The sequence below is a fragment of the Schistocerca serialis genome, chromosome 3, assembly GCF_023864345.2.
Source record: "Schistocerca serialis cubense isolate TAMUIC-IGC-003099 chromosome 3, iqSchSeri2.2, whole genome shotgun sequence".
Lineage (NCBI taxonomy): Eukaryota > Metazoa > Arthropoda > Insecta > Orthoptera > Acrididae > Schistocerca > Schistocerca serialis.
The window spans coordinates 922477851-922494914 of NC_064640.1; the positions used below are offsets into that span (position 1 = coordinate 922477851).

At 43.9% G+C, this 17064-nt stretch overlaps 1 protein-coding gene across 1 annotated transcript in view; it reads right to left on the bottom strand.

The window, feature by feature from the left end:
- The window catches only part of LOC126471321 (pickpocket protein 28-like), a 145545-nt gene that overhangs the window by 83654 nt on the left and 44827 nt on the right, over positions 1 to 17064 (bottom strand). The window lies entirely within an intron of this gene.

The window sequence follows — 17064 nt, forward strand, 5'->3', positions numbered from 1 at the left end:
AGCGTAAATGAGAGTGAATTAAAGGATTTTGTGGAGAGATTATGTCGACTACGAGAATGTAATTCGTCTGATGGGTCATGGCACGATGAATTCTTCAGTGAAGTTGAGGAAGATGATAACATTGAGCACTTCCTCCCAGTGCAGAAATACAGTATTTTTCCCGATCCTTCTGTCGAGATTCATGTGCATACATTTATTTATCAATTCCAGAGCGCATTTCTGTCATCATGGAGTCTTCCCTTAAGATGACTTTCGTCTGCGGGTACCTCAGGAACGATGCCGCGGCACGCATGTGAATTTTAATGCCGGACTCTCATTTTTCTACTTTGATGAGTTTCGGCTGAAGATCGAGCAAGATCGTGCGAAATTAGGACTCAAGATGACCAAACTGTTCGTGGAGACGAGCCATAAAATCCCCACCACATATTTCAAGGAATTGATAAAGCGTAATCAGATCTTGGATGCACCATCTGATGCGTCTGAAGGGTATAAAATCTGCTTCAGTCTCATACTTTAATACAAATAAATAGAACAAATGATTAAACAATTTACTACAAATTTAAATTACAATAGGAGGATGGTGATTTATTTCTTTTGGCATATCACTAATCACTGTTTGGACATCAATCCTTTATTCTCGATGAATTGTCATTCAGACGTGCCACATTAGTTGCATTCCTTAGTTATGCCTTGAATCTCTTTAGGGTGGAGAATTTGCGCTTATTCTTGGACGTTGTCACTGATACATACGCCAAGAGCTGTAGATCGAAATACATTAAACTAGATCTGATGATAGCGGACAGACAAAGCTTCCATTGCGTTTTGAGGCAACTGCTCCAGTCGATTCAGATATTGGCGAAAAAGTTTCAACTCAATTGTTGTTGTTAAATAGGTGACTAGTGGATCTGGAGCATTTAATTAATGGACTTTCGCAACTCCATCAGTAATACCTCTCTCTTCAGTTTTTCATTGTAGGAGACAATTAAAGCTGTGAAAAGCTTCACAATGTGTCAAGAACCGATGCTGCAGTGAACTAATGAAGGCATCCAGAAAGAGTATGAAAAGAAACACTTTGTAATAACCCTCAACATCCTGATTTGTATGATGTGCTTCTTAATAGAAATGAATGGTTGCTTGATGTCAATCCCATTGGCCGAAGCTAATTCCTTGTCTTCTAAGAAAAGCTGGCTGAAAGTATCATCAATATTTTCTCTGATTGGCAGCAGTTCCCTTTTAAGATCCCTGGCAATGATGATTAACTCTGCAAAATCTATACACTGGCACTGAATTTGACGACAGATGGATTCATTCAGTACAAACAGTTCAGTAAGTATAACGGAGCAGACGACAGAATCTCCCTTGACAATGGCTGCTAACACAATCATGGAATCGTGGATGTGGTGGTGTTGTAAAATTCCTGAATCTTCCCCAGAGCCGACACAAAACAATCACATATTTTCTTGAAGTCTTGTACGCTGCAAAGACGCTCAGTCCATATAGTGAGTGTAGTATGTTTCAAACTCCTGACTCGAACGGTTAGTGACTCAAGAGCATTATTTAATATTTCCCTAAGCTTTGGTGGCCCACAGCAACTACATACCATTTACAGCGCTCGTAAGTGGAGTCTAGCATATGACCGTGACCACCAACTTGAAATTGTGCGCTGCACTGCACAATGAGAATATACAGGTAAGGGGTAGCCCCGTTGTATGACTCCACGAGCCCCACGGACTTTTCCCGACATAGATGCAGCACTACTATAGCCCTGATCTCGTGAAAATGACATATCAAAGACAAATTTTACCAAGTATTCAATTATAGATCCAGCTAATCTTTTTCCATTCACGTCAAACACTGGAACAAACTGCAAGAAATTTTCACGGGGCGTGGCATCCAGTGAAACATAACGGGCACAAAGAGGGAAGTGCTATGTTCGAGCAATGACAGCAGTTTCATACGCAAGAACCACGAAATTTTTGGCAACTTTAATGCGCTGTACAGTCGTTTCCAAACGTTGTCTGTTGATGCAACTGATGGTCTGATTTAGGACTGGGGCACCAATGTACTTGTCGGGTTTACTGGCTACTTGCTAACTTTGTACTAGTATTTCGTCATCTGTCTCGCAACATTTTAGAATGGCGTGAGAGTTACTCATGTTCTTGTCGTCTTCTTTGTCAACTTCGGTAGGCCCGATGTCTCCGTGTCCCCTTAATGCAGTCTCCTGACTTACACAGAAAATCACCGCCTCGATGATGTAGACTATGAGTTTACTATTTTTTCCACCTGGTCTATCAACCCTTCGTCCAGGCAGTGTTTTATATCTTTTATCTTGTTCTTCATCTGTGAACAAAACTGTCACTATCGATTACAGTAGCCTTATGGTAAGCGCTGCCAGCACGGATGTTGAAATATTCTAGAACATGCTTCCACTTCTAAAACTTGGTGGTTATCAGGGCTCCAACAATTTGATGCCTACCTTCACCCGAACTTGTCTCACCGATAAAACGAACAGTACTCCTCTTTGGGACGGTATAGTAACCAAATATATTTCTCCATCCAACTCGGGTTGAACTTATGATCTTGCCCACTTTCCAAAGTGAGGGGAAAATTGTAAGTTGCGTAGGACACAAACAGGTTCAGGAAATGTGGCCCCATTTGGTCATCTACTGTTTCGTAATCTGATAGCAAGCAGTCGCTTGTGCCATACTTACAGCCTGCTGGTGGATTGTCAGAGCCTTATGTGTGAATGAAACATGTTGATTTTGCTTCAGGACCCAACAAAGGGGATTTTGAATACGCAGTAACGCTTCTGTTGCTTGAAAACAGCAGCGGCGGCAGCTGTGGTGGATCACCCATTTTCCCGGCGTGACACAGACACAGTTTCTTCTAGGCGTCGTGAACTGGAGAAGTTTCATAATGTTTCCCCATTTATTTAGGGATGTATTATCTTTGCCTCCAGAGTCAAGATTTCACTGTATTATTTTCTGTAACACTAGTTTTCGCAACACTGTCGTATCAACAGTTCAACTCGAAACATAGAGAATCGTCTACAAAATAAAGTAGAAAATTTTACTGGTCAGCGCATGCTCCGAAAATGTTCCACAACCTCTGTATCTGTATTCATTAACGTTCATTTACACGTACTGTAATACGAGTATGCTGAGACTCAGCTAGAAAACTTTGCATCTAACTCACTATTAATATTAAATTAATATGTGTTATTAGAAGGAAACCTAAAACATGTAATATTATAACGTGATGGAGCATGTTGTTTCAATAAATACATCTACATCTACCTCTGCATCTACATCAGTACTACGCAACCCACCTGACGGCACTTGGTGGAGGGTAGCCCGTACCACTACTAGTCGTTGCCTTTCCTGTTCCACTCGCAAACAGAATGAGGGAAAAACGATTTGCTATAAGCCTCGATATGAGCCTTAATTTCTCGAATCTTATCTTCGTGGTCCTCATTCGCAATGTACGTTGGATGAAACAGAATCGTTCCGCAGTCAGTTTCAAATGCCATTTTTCTAAATTTTCTCAATAGTGTTCCTCGAAAAGAGCGTCGTCTTCCCCCCAAGGATTCCAATTTGAGTTCCGGAAGCATTTCCGTAACACTTGCTTGTGTTCGAACGTACCAGTAACAAATCTAGTAGCCCTTCCTCTGAGTTGCTACGATGTCTTCCTCTAATCCTACTTGGTACGGACCCCAACACTAGAGCAAAACTCAAGAACAGGTTGCACTAGCGTCCTGTTTGCGATCTTTACAGATGAACCATAATTTAACCACATTTTCCCAACATTCTCCTAATAAACCGAACTCGACCTTTCGCGTTTCCTAGCACTATCCTCACATGCTATTTCCATTTCATATCCCTTAGCAACGTTACTCTCAGATATTTAAACGGCGTGACTGTGTCAAGGAGGATATTCCTAATACTGTATCCGAACATTACGGGTTTGTTTCTCCTACACATCCGCATTAACTTACATTTTTCTAAATTTAGAACTACCAGTACTTACCATTCATCACACTAACTTCAAATTCTGCCTACGGCAGCTTGTATCCTCCTACAATCACTCAACTCTGACACCTTTCCGTAGATCATCTGCGAACAACCACAGATTCGTGCCCACCACATCCGACAAATAATTTACGTATACTGAGAATAACAGTGGTCCTATCACACTCCCCTGAGCTACTTTATAAAACCATGCTAATTCGTGGATATAAGCTTCTCGGTCTCAAGAAAATTTATTGCATTCGAGCTGATGGTTCAAATGTCTCTGGGCACTATGGGACTTAACATCTGAGGTCATCAGTCCCCTAGACTTAGAACTACTTAAACCTAACTAACCTAAGGACATCTCACACATCCATGCCCGAAGCAGGATTCGAACCTGCGACCGTAGCGGTCGCACGGTTCCAGACTGAAGCGCCTAGAACCGCTCGGCCACACCGGCCGGCACATTCGAGCTGAAAATATATTCAAGGATTCTGCAGCAAACCGATGTTAGGGATATTGCTCTGTAATTTTGCGCATCAGTTCTTTTGACCTTCTTATACACAGGAGTTACCCGCAATTTTTTTCGGTTGCTTGAGGCTTTTCGTTGGGTGACGGATACTCGATAAATGCAAGCTCAGTAAGGGACCAGTGCCGTAGAGTACTCTTTGAAAAACCGAATTGGGATTCCATATGGACCTGGTCCTTTATTTGTTCTCAACTACTTCAGTTGTTTCTGTACGCCAGGGATGTTTATTACTATGTCATCCGTACGGAAGTTTGTTCGATGGTCAAACGAAGGTATATTTGTACGATTCTCCTGAGTGAACGCTTTTTTGAACGTGAAATTTAAAACAATATCTTTCGTTTTGCTATCTTCCACGCCATTCTGTTCAATAAGTGACTGACTGTAAGCCTAAGACCCACTTATAGTACCAGAACTTACTCGGATTCTCTGCTATATCTTTTGCTAAGGTATGGCGGTATAAGCTTCAATGCTTAAAAAACTCTATTGAACATTAAGCAATCACAACGTACAACTACCCCATTTATCGGCGATTCTCTTTGGTTCGGGAACAGTCGTAGCAGCATACAGCCCGCTTCTCCATATACTGAGGTAGAGGTGTTGTTAACCCCTGTTTTCTATGCACAGTATTACTACAGTGTGTGCAGGTGTGTAATGGAGACAGGTCCATAATTTCACATTTCGGAAGCTCTCCCTCCCTAAAATACTCCACTGCAGCAATGACAGTGATAAGTATGAGTGGATAACGCTGTTTCCGCAGCTATATATCTGTATTCAGGGACCTCAAGGCATATTAGGACAAGAAAGTAAAAATGACTGTTCAGTGGAAAAAAGAAGTCTATGCTTCTCGCTCAGGGAGTGAGTGATTCAGTATGTATCAGACAGTGGCACAAATAAAAAAATAAGAAAACACACGCATGATCTACATGTTTATCAAATTTTACTGCACTCCCTTTTGAAGTTTAGTATGTCCTGTGATGCACTGTTGATACACATTGCCACAGTTCCTTGTCGTGGACTCTTTACGGCAGATTCCTTCTCTGTTCCACGCAAAAAACTGTGTCCACATCTCGGTTTAATTCAGCAAAGGCAGAAAGCTGAAAGTGGAGTCATTACGCTGCTGGAAGGACGTTCTGTATGTAAACGAAGCAAAGTAGCTCAAGTACTTCCTCTGAACAAGTTTCATTTGTTGCATAAAAAATGAGACACCACATATTTTGTATTTACATGTTATTTTGCTACGTAATTGTTCTCAAACTATTGGAAGAAAACCATTGATTAAAAATATTTTATTATTTAAAATAGTAAGTCTCACATCACAGCCCGATGATGAGGTGGTTACCTTTTTATTACGGGTCACATTTATTACTATACTTCAAATCTGAGTAACTCATCGCTCCTTGTCGAAGAGTTCGCAGTGACTTTCTATTCTCTAACATTCTGCGTGGTGTCTGTTTGTTCTAAGTCGTGTCTCCCTACCACTTTCGCGCAACGACGCTCTGAGCGTGTTTTTAAGGGAATTGACTAGTTTGAACCTGGGACCTGTTGCTGGTAAAGAGACGCCAGACCACACATGACATGTAGAATTCAGAAGAGTTCAGTGAGACTAGCGATGATATAACCAAATACTTAATGATTTCAGCGTCAGCTCCACTGCACTCTCTGTAACAGAATCTTAATACTAACTAAATTTAGTAGAAGGGGTTCAAGGCTTTCCTATTTTTAGTTAGCTGGTAAAATAACGTCGAAAAAGCAGTTAAGTTTACCATTGGAAATTTTATTCTACTCACAAAACATTGTTTATAAATTGCACTATTGATAAAAGGATATATTTTAATACAGGATGATAAAAACCAACTGCGTTCAGCAAAAATGTGAACGAATATTCCCTGAGTGGGTTTCCAAGTCCTACAATGAATCGAAGGATGACCTGTGCCATATCACATCTACACTTCTGCAAATTGAAATAAGAACACCGTGAATTCATTGTCCCAGGAAGAGGAAACTTTATTGACACATTCCTGGGGTCAGATACATCACATGATCACACTGACAGAACCACAGGCACATAGACACAGGCAACAGAGCATGCACAATGTCGGCACTAGTACAGTATATATCCACCTTTCGCAGCAATGCAGGCTGCTATTCTCCCATGGAGACGATCGTAGAGATGCTGGATGTAGTCCTGTGGAACGGCTTGCCATGCCATTTCCACCTGGCGCCTCAGTTGGACCAGCGTTCGTGCTGGACGTGCAGACCGCGTGAGACGACGCTTCATCCAGTCCCAAACATGCTCAATGGGGGACAGATCCGGAGATCTTGCTGGCCAGGGTAGTTGACTTACACCTTCTAGATTACGTTGGGTGGCACGAGATACATGCGGACGTGCATTGTCCTGTTGGAACAGCAAGTTCCCTTGCCGATCTAGGAATGGTAGAACGATGGGTTCGATGACGGTTTGGATGTACCGTGCACTATTCAGTGTCCCCTCGACGATCACCAGTGGTGTACGGCCAGTGTAGGAGATCGCTCCCCACACCATGATGCCGGGTGTTGGCCCTGTGTGCCTCGGTCGTATGCAGTCCTGATTGTGGCGCTCACCTGCACGGCGCCAAACACGCATACGACCATAATTGGCACCAAGGCAGAAGCGACTCTCATCGCTGAAGACGACACGTCTCCATTCGTCCCTCCATTCACGCCTGTCGCGACACCACTGGAGGCGGGCTGCACGATGTTGGGGCGTGAGCGGAAGACGGCCTAACGGTGTGCGGGACCGTAGCCCAGCTTCATGGATACGGTTGCGAATGGTCCTCGCCGATACCCCAGGAGCAACAGTGTCCCTAATTTGCTGGGAAGTGGCGGTGCGGTCCCCTACGGCACTGCGTAGGATCCTACGGTCTTGGCGTGCATCCGTGCGTCGCTGCGGTCCGGTCCCAGGTCGACGGGCACGTGCACCTTCCGCTGACCACTGGCGACAACATCGATGTACTGTGGAGACCTCACGCCCCATGTGCTGAGCAATTCGGCGGTACGTCCGCCCGGCCTCCCGCATGCCCACTATACGCCCTCGCTCAAAGTCCGTCAACTGCACATACGGTTCACGTCCACGCTGTCGCGGCATGCTACCAGTGTTAAAGACTGCGATGGAGCTCCGTATGCCACGGCAAACTGGCTGACACTGACGGCGGCGGTGCACAAATGCTGCGCAGCTAGCGCCATTCGACGGCCAACACCGCGGTTCCTGGTGTGTCCGCTGTGCCGTGCGTGTGATCATTGCTTGTACAGCCAACTCGCAGTGTCCGGAGCAAGTATGGTGGGTCTGACACACCGGTGTCAATGTGTTCTTTTTTCCATTTCCAGGAGTGTATAATCTAGGTTTAAATTAAGTTTCACAAAAGAGAAAACTATCAAAATGGTCTACAGTGACCCTCAATTATCTTTAATTATTTATCTAACTTGTCGTAAATTACAGTGGCTGATGTGGCTTCTCAATAATTATATAACAGAAAAATCATCGCGTTTCAGATTTTAACTTACATAGCAAATGTGAATACCATGAGCTTTAATTGACGATCGACACTAGTATTACGCAAAAAGGTGGTGTAACAGATGAGACTTCTGCAGTTCTGAGTGAAGCTTTATGCGCTGTTATGCGGCATCGCATGCGTTCATTACCTTGTCGTTGGTTAGGCGTTGTCAGGGGGCGGCGGGCGGCGCAGCTCCATACAGCTCGCTGTCTCGGAAGCAACTCTCTCCTAACTTCTCCTTGCTACAATTTACCGAAGTTGGTTTAAAAAAAGCTGTCTGGCTGTGTTTTCATCTGACCAATCAGGGTCTCAATGTTAACCTTAAGCTCCACCTACAAAAATTCTGTCTATCCAATGAGAAACGTTATACTTTTCGTGGTGGGGCATTGTTTTTAACGTTTGCAACGTAACAGAGACGCGAAAAAGTCTCACTCTAAAACTTGCAGCTGGTGTGGCACTTTTAGTGTTATCGTAAGATCTATACTGTTCTTATGGAGGGCTCAAGGTCCTGGCGGTTACTTTTCGTGGTGGGGCAATGTTTTTAACGTTTGCAACGTAACAGAGACGCGAAAAAGTCTCACGCTAAAACTTGCAGCTGGTGTGGACCTTTTAGTGTTATCGTAAGATCTATACTGTTCTTCTGGAGGGCTCTATCTTTTAACATGGGCTGGGGGTGCTCCTGGCGGTTGGCTGGCGACGTGGGTGTCCGTCCCTTATCGTAGGGCCTTCTAGCTTAACACGGCTCTGCTCTCGGCTTCTGTTCTCGTTTCTCTCCTCGGAACTGCGTCTGTCTCATGGTGGGAAGGTATGACATGCATTTAGGCATTCTTGTGTTAGTCTGTGGTATTCCATTTGCTCACTCGTTACTCGTATTACTTTGGTTAATTTAATGTCACGATTTATTCGTAGCTATGTGACACACTGCTGGATTTGCTTATCATGTCAGGGTATTCATGGAAGGTGTTGGATTTGCCTGACACCTTACAAATTAAGAAAGCAAATTGTGACTGGTAATCTGAGGGAAGCAGAAATTGGCAATCTGAAATCCTCGTTATATTTAGAAATGCGTCCCTCAATCACCTGTAGAAGTATTTCGAAATATTGAGTTTTCATGGTTAAGAAATTTTAGAATCCCATCTAAGAATATCGTGCCCATTTCTTTATGATCTTTATTGGGCCTCAGTCTCTTTCTAGCTAGTGGAGATTTGTTGATCAGTCTTCTGTATAATTTCAAAGTATTCAAACAAATAATATCTTATGGCCTATAACACAGAGAATCGTGTTTGCATCAATGTTTGGCTCAATGAAACCAGAATGCTGAAAGTTGTGGCATCTGCTGCGTTGCTGCAAACTTTCTTTATACAAACGACGTAAGACTACATTCAACGCTATGTTTTAGTTTATGCATAAATGATTTAAATCCGCAGGATTTGGAGTCACATGCTTTTTCGCTATGAAACGGTTGAAATAACTGGATGTCACTTAGGCGACTTTATGTCAGTAACCAGATATCGAACCGGAGAAAGGGGAACTGCAGTGTAAAATGGAATCCGAAGTATATTTCGTTTCTGGCCAATCTATAAATCCTTGAGAGGTGAAAGCTAAGTTAAGAGGCAGAGTAAAATAAAGTGCCCCAGTCGGAATTCGATGCTACATCCTTTCAATTTCAGTCAAACACTGTACCAATTTATTTTTTTCGGTTACTTGGAAGTCAAGGGTGATAAAATTATGGTTTGGACGAAGAACACACAGCTATGCCCGAACAGAAACGCAGCCGCAAATCAAACCTGTGGACCTAGGTTGAGAGTCAGTAAGAATAACGAATTATTTATTTTTTGTGTGGTTGCCCAGACAATGCTCCGTTTACCACCTTCATTTATTTACCTTTATAGAATTAGAAATCGAACAAAATTTCATGCAAACACAAGTGTTCTACCATTGTATTACGTCTCAAATCTCTCATATGCAAAATAACATGACTGGCGCTGAAACAACAATAGGTACTTAAAATACAGAGAAGAGTGCTGGACTCGATCTTTGGACCACTGAGGTCGAAAGCTAAATATTTTTTTCCTTTTGCTTTTGGTATTGTACAACAGTACTGTTACGTATCCGTTACGCATCAGCTAGACTGCAAGTTGACTCTTTCCTCACATGGGTGTTGTTATGCAGTTGTGCGCCAGTGCATGCCATCAGAAGCCGTCAGCACCCGCATGATAATGGAGCCACATTACTTAATTGGTTACAATCACTCTGCGTCTTTGCCTGTTTAGCTAACACCCATCTCTTCTGCAGTTGTAAGCCTGGTCAGGTTAGTTTCAACACATCAAATTATAAGGCCTAACTTCTAAAATGTCAAGTGTTGTTAGAAATGGAAGTTGAGCATTGGGTTACATACTTCAGAATTATGGGCTGTGACTTGGCGAATATGATTATATGTGGAAATTAACTCTGCTTTGTTTTACATTGCAGACATGTGTGATGTCGCATTAACTGATTTGAGTCTTACAGTGTGTTTTCATGTATTAACCTCAACCAGCAATGTAAACATCTTACTTTTTGCGCTGACTGCATTTTTTCAGACATTTTACAATTTTTCAACGTTAAAGATATGGGAAAAATTAATTTATTACTCTGTTTTGCTTTACTACCATAGGTCTGACTGCAGACTGCTGTCTTTGGACATAGCCTTCACTCGGTCTGTGACATTGTCAATTACAGGAATAATTGGTAGTACTGTTTATATATTTCTAGTCAATAACATGATGCATTATCTTTGTCCCTCCTAAAATGTGGCTCGAAAACAGTTTCAATGTGGAAATATTTAGTTTGAGGGTGTAATGTGAGTACGTCTCATTAGTTACATTCAGTCTTTCTGTTTCCTTGATTTTGGTGCTACGTGTTTATATTACTCCACAGCAAAAAAAAAAAAAAAAAAAAAAAAAGCAAACTGTATGTACAGAACCTGAGGTTGAAGTGTTAATACAAGCGAATGTGCTTAAGTGATGAATGGTTGTTTCGTTATGTTTCCTTTCGAATTGTTACCTAATAATTGCTCTGTGTCACATGTAATTCAATTCCTCAAGCATAAGTGGAGAGTTAAACATCTGAATCTAAACCGTCTTAGAACGGAAACTGTACGTTTCTGGACATGGGTTCTTAATCAAAATATTATCTTTCTTTTCTTTATTGGTTTTAAAATCCCCCCAAGAGCGGGGAGGGGTGGGGTGGGGTGGCAGCAGCGTCATATGCTGCTCAACAGCCTACAGAACAGTTAAAAAACATAATGAGAATAGAAACAAGCAAGAAAAACACTCGATAAAACGGTGACATTCTAAAAAAACTAAACTGGTATGAATTTGTGGAAATTAAAATATAAAAAACACTGCTGTGACGATGCGGATGAGGACACACAAGAAAGTAGACAGACACAAATAAAAAACACGGCGAGAGTCTTGTTTCTGTTCGCACGAGATAAAAAAACAACTAGGGACAGTATTGCGGCTGTTCGTTGATGGAAGCCACCTTGGGAAAGGAGATGAAGGGTGTCGAGGTGAAGGGTAGGGTAGGGGGGGCAACAGTGAAGGCGCAGCAGAGGGCGGGGGTTGGAGATGAGAGGAGCAACCAGAGGATTAGGGGGATCAAGGTGGCGGGAGTTGTAGAGGAAGCGGATATGTTAGAGGAAAATGAGCAGATCAGGTCACAGAGGATTTGTGTGGGGGATGGGAGGAGTATATGGAAGAGAAGGCAGAGTGCATAGTGCTCTAGGATCTGGAGGGACTTTGGGGGGGCTGATATCCAGGTAGGACTGGCATAACAGAGGATGGGATGGATTAAGGATTTGTAGATGTGGAGGATGGTGAAGCTTTGACAATGCCAGCCACTCGTGCTGGTGAAACGTCAATAAAATCATTAGATGAACGTTAGCCAAGACAGAAGACAATAGGCAGTTTGTTAATAAGTGGCCACAAAAGCCTTAACAATTTTGTAAGACTCCATCTGATGCCTCTTCCTATAGCCCCATATGTCTCATCTCGGTGTTCAGCAGGCTCTTGGAATGCATCCTTACCCAGTGCATCCATCACCACCTCCACCAACACCACCTCCTCCCCAACACCCTATGTGGCTTTCGTCCTTCACACCTACAAATCCTTAATCCATCCCATCCTCTGTTATGACAGTAACGCCTGGATATCTGCCCGTCCCCCCAAATTCTTTAAGATCCTCCGGATCCTCGAGCGCCATGCACTCCGCCTCGCCTTCCAGATATGCCTCCCATCCCCCATGCGAATCCGCTGTCACCTTATTCCTTTCCCCCATCTTCTCCTTTTCCTCAAACATGTCTACGTCCTCGACACCTCCCACCAATTTGATCCCCCTCGTCTCCTGGTAGCTTCTCTCCTCTCCAACCCTTGCCCGCTGCCGCGCCTTCACTGTTCTGTAACCCCTACCCTCCACCTCTACACTCTTCATCTCCTCTCCGGAGATGGCTTCCATCAACTCTCCCTCCATTTATCTCTCCTACCAACTATGATCCTCACCTCCCCCTCCTCCCCTCTGTCCTTTTCCTGGGCGCCCTCTGCCCTCTCTTCCATTCTGTTTTTTTTTTTCCACCTACCCACTTCTTGACTCCATTCTCTCCCCCAGAGTCCTTTTTATTTCCTCTCCATTGTCTTCTCCTCTCCTTTCTCGCGTCCCCCCTACTTCCCCCCTTTTTCTTTGCCCTCTCCCTTCATCGGTTCCCCCTTCCCCCCCTCATCTGTCTGGGTCCTTCCCCCCATACTCATATGCCTTCGTACTCTATAGTGCAGTGTTTTCCATGAGTGTTCGGTGTTGTGCATCCCTTTTTAAAGTGTTGCAAACAGACACCAGACTGTCGCTGTGTTTTTTAATTGTGCCTGTCTATTTCCTAATAGTTTTTAATCAGAATCAGAAATTTGTTTCTTCACAACTTTTTCACCATGTACCAGTTTTAAACAGTCACAGTTTTATTACTTCTTTTAATTGTTATATCTCCTCATTATGTTTTTTTAATTTTATCTGTAGGTTACAGAGAGGCGTGTTTATGCTGCTGCGAGGCCCCCCCCCCCTCTGGAGGGAAATCAAAATACAATAAAGAAAAAAGACCGTGAGACCGGTCTCCAGCTTTTTTATGTCTCCTCTCCCTCCATCAGCTCCCCCCCCTCCCCTTTGTGCTTTTTCCTCTCCTCTCCCCATTTTTTCCCTCATCTGTCGGCGTCCTTCCACCCCCTCCCCTTCTGCCTTAGGCTGTGGTGTGTCATCTTCGTGTCTACTCGATTGTGCAGTGTTTATGTGAGTGTTCCGTGTTGTGCATTCCCTTTTTTTTAGTTTTGCGAACAGAAAGCAGATTGTCGCTGCGTTTTTTTAATTGTGCCCGTCTACTTACTGTGTGTCTTGACCAACATCGTCAATCCTGTGTTTTTATATTTTAACATCCACAACTTTCCGTCATTTTACAGTTTTTTTAACTCTTCTGTAGGCTGCAGAGCGGCGTATCAAGATGCTGCCGGCCCGCCATCCCCCCGCCCCCCCCCCTCGGGGGCGGAATCGAAATTCAACAAAGGATAAAAAAGCGAGACCGGCAAATAAAATTATAAATTCATCTCAGTGTAAGCACATAATTGTCTAATCTAAGGAAAAAAATACTGCCTGCCGGACTCAAAACTCGAACCGTAAGATACACGTTCTAAAGTCGCTCACGTAGGCCCTTGCCTGCACAGTAGCTCAGTGTGTTCGCTCAGAGGGCTGTTTGCTCTCTGTAACAAAAAAAAAAAAAAACTGAGTAAACTTCCATGGATGGCTTGTGACGTCCGCCCAGACCAAACGCAACGAACATTACCGACACACACACCAACCCACCCACCCACACACACACACACACACATACACACACACACACACGCACAAAAACGGTCAGCGCGTTATATTGCCACGCACGGGGCTCGTGTTCGATTCCCGGCTGGGGCCGGAGATTTTTCTCCCCTCAGGGACTGGGTGTTGTGCTATTCTCATCATCATTTCATCCCCATTGTCGACGCGCAGGTCGCCCAATGTGGCGTCGCACTCAATAAGACCTGCACTTTGCGTCCGAACTTCCCGCCTGGGAACTCCCAGCCACTGACGCCATACGCTCATTTCCATTTCTACAGGTTCTACAGTTGTCATCCTCTTCCGGACCATTTCACGACATTTGCGCCGGATGTGTCTTATATTAAATTAATTTCTTCATAACCATCTACGTTGCTTTGGAGGTTTTTAAAAGTTAATAAGATTCACCCTGTATGTACAGGGTGTGCATGATTACAGTTCCAGCTTCAAAACGCTGTAGAAATAGAATTACTGCTCAGAATTACGTTCAATTTGAATAGTGTCTTGTTGATGCAGGGGAAAACGTGAAAGAAGAAAGTAACGAAAATTTTACTAATAGATGTCGCTGTAAGCGTCTTAAGTAAATGGTTCAAATGGCTCTGAGCACTATGGGACTCAACTTCTGAAGTCATCAGTCCCCTAGAACTTAGAACTACTTAAACCCAACTAACCTAAGGACATCACACACGTCCATGCCGGAGGTAGGATTCGAACCTGCGACCGTAACGATCTCGCGGTTCCAGACTGTAGCGCCTAGAACCGCACGGCCACTCCGGCCGGCTTTTAAGTAAATGATACCGGTTACAAATTATAGATGAATCGCTATACGAGGGCTATGGACTGAGTTGCGTATTACACCATTCGCACTGGTGAATCAATGTGCATGACTGCACAAGTGCGGCAGTCAAAATGCGTGTGACTGTTAGTTAGGTAAACCCATCCACCATGGGGAAGCCGTACCACATCGAATGGGACAAATTGGTTTTATATTGTCCTGACGCGAAAAAGCGTGTAAAAAGCTAAACAACATTGGTTTTTAATTGTCGTGAGACTGGCGCAAGACCTGTTCAATATGCAGTCCACCGTTTCCTCACTTAAGTTGAAACAGAGAAACAGCATGTTCCGCAACATATCGGAGTGTGTCCGTGGGTCACGTTCGCAAATCGTGTGCCTTCAATTCAGCTACGCTAGTAACTGAAGCTCTGAACACAACATCTTTCAGATAACCTCACATTCAGAAGTCACAAGGATTAGGATCAGGTGACCTGAGCCCGCATCTCGTGGTCGTGCGGTAGCGTTCTCACTTTCCACGCCCGGGTTCCCTGGTTCGATTCCCGGCGGGGTCAGGGATTTTCTCTGCCTCGTGATGGCTGGGTGTTGTGTGATGTCCTTAGGTTTGTTAGGCTTACGTAGTTCTAAGTTCTAGGGGATTGATGACCATAGATGTTAAGTCCCATAGTGCTCAGAGCCATTTGAACCATTTCAGGTGACCTGAACGGACAGTCAGTAGGAAAATGACGGCTGATAGTTCAAAAATTTCCAAAATGCCTCTGCACTGGCTGTGCAATGTGAAGAGGATCGCCATCTTGCATAAAAATGATCCTACCTATACTTCCACGCTGTTGAATAATTGGAATGATGTTGGTGTGCAAAATACTCTCATAACGTTTACCACTCGTGATTACAGGTGATAGGACCCAGAGGACTCATCTCCTAAAAAAAAAAAAAAAAGAGAGAGAGGGGGAGAGGAGGGGGGGGGGACAGGACCAGAGAGAGAGAGAGAGCATCGGTCCTATGATAAACGATGCCGTCAATCCGCACCACACAGTCACCTTTGCAGAATGAAGTGGTGCCGGTTGACGATGCGTGCGGGTTTTACTTTGTCGAAATTTTGAAATTCTGCCAATTGACGTAACCTTCGACATGAAAACGAGCTTCGTCTTTCTACAGAGTGTTCCATGGCCATTCATTGTCCACTTCCAAACGAAAAAGAAGTTCCAGAGAAAACGTTTGTCTTGCTGGAGAGACAATAGGAAACAACTCCTGAAAGCAGGTGATTCTGTATGGATAGCAATGCAGGACGATACGTAGGATTTTATGTACCGTGCTCGGAGGCATCACCAACGTTCGAGAAATTTCCCATGCACTGCATATTTGTACACCACCGCTCGAGCCCTCCTGCAGTACTGTGGCCACATTTTCCACAGACATTGGATCCATTGCTTTCCTCCCTCTGCAATCTGCTACTTCAAAAGTACCTTACACTTCCAATTTAGTAATCGTTTTCTCCAGGCTCTTAGCACACATGGATTAATGCCGTTCTTCATACCCTTGAGTGTCCGGAACTTCTGCAAGGCTACTGACACACAGGCACCTATCTTGCAAAAGAGTTTTACAAGCAGGGCGCTATCTTTCATGAAGACAGTCATATTGGGCGTCTCGGAAGCATACTGAGGAGCATCTCGTGCCATGTGTCTGTGGTGTGCGTATTCTGAAGCTTAGAGCGGCCTCTATTGGTCAAGTTTTCGTTAAACTTCCTTATTGCTCCATGAAGTTTCCCCACGCGTCAATAAAATGCTGTTCACATAACACACACACACACACACACACGCACACACACACACACACACACACACACACACACACACACACACACGCAACAATCGGATAAAACTAATTGCAGACAAGGAAAATGTCACACTGAGATTCATTGGAGAAATCCTCATGTAGTCCATCCGTGGAGGTGACTTAGAAGACCACCGTTCGACCAGTACTTGAATATCGCTCATCAGTATGGGATCAACGCCGGATAGGATTGATAGAGGAATAGAGAAGATCCAGAGAACAGCAGCGCGTTTCATTACAGGTTCATTTCGTTAAGCGCGAATGCGTCACGTAGATGCTCATTCAGTACCAGAGGCAGACACTGCTAGAAAGGTGTTGTGTATCACGGTCTAGCTGGCTCTGAAAATTCCGAGAGCGTACTTTCATAGAAGAGTCGATCAATATGTTGATTCCTCCTATGTATATCTTGCGAAAAGACGATGGAGGTAAAATTAGGGTAATTCTAGTTCACACGGAGGTTTACTAACACTTATTTTTCTCGAGG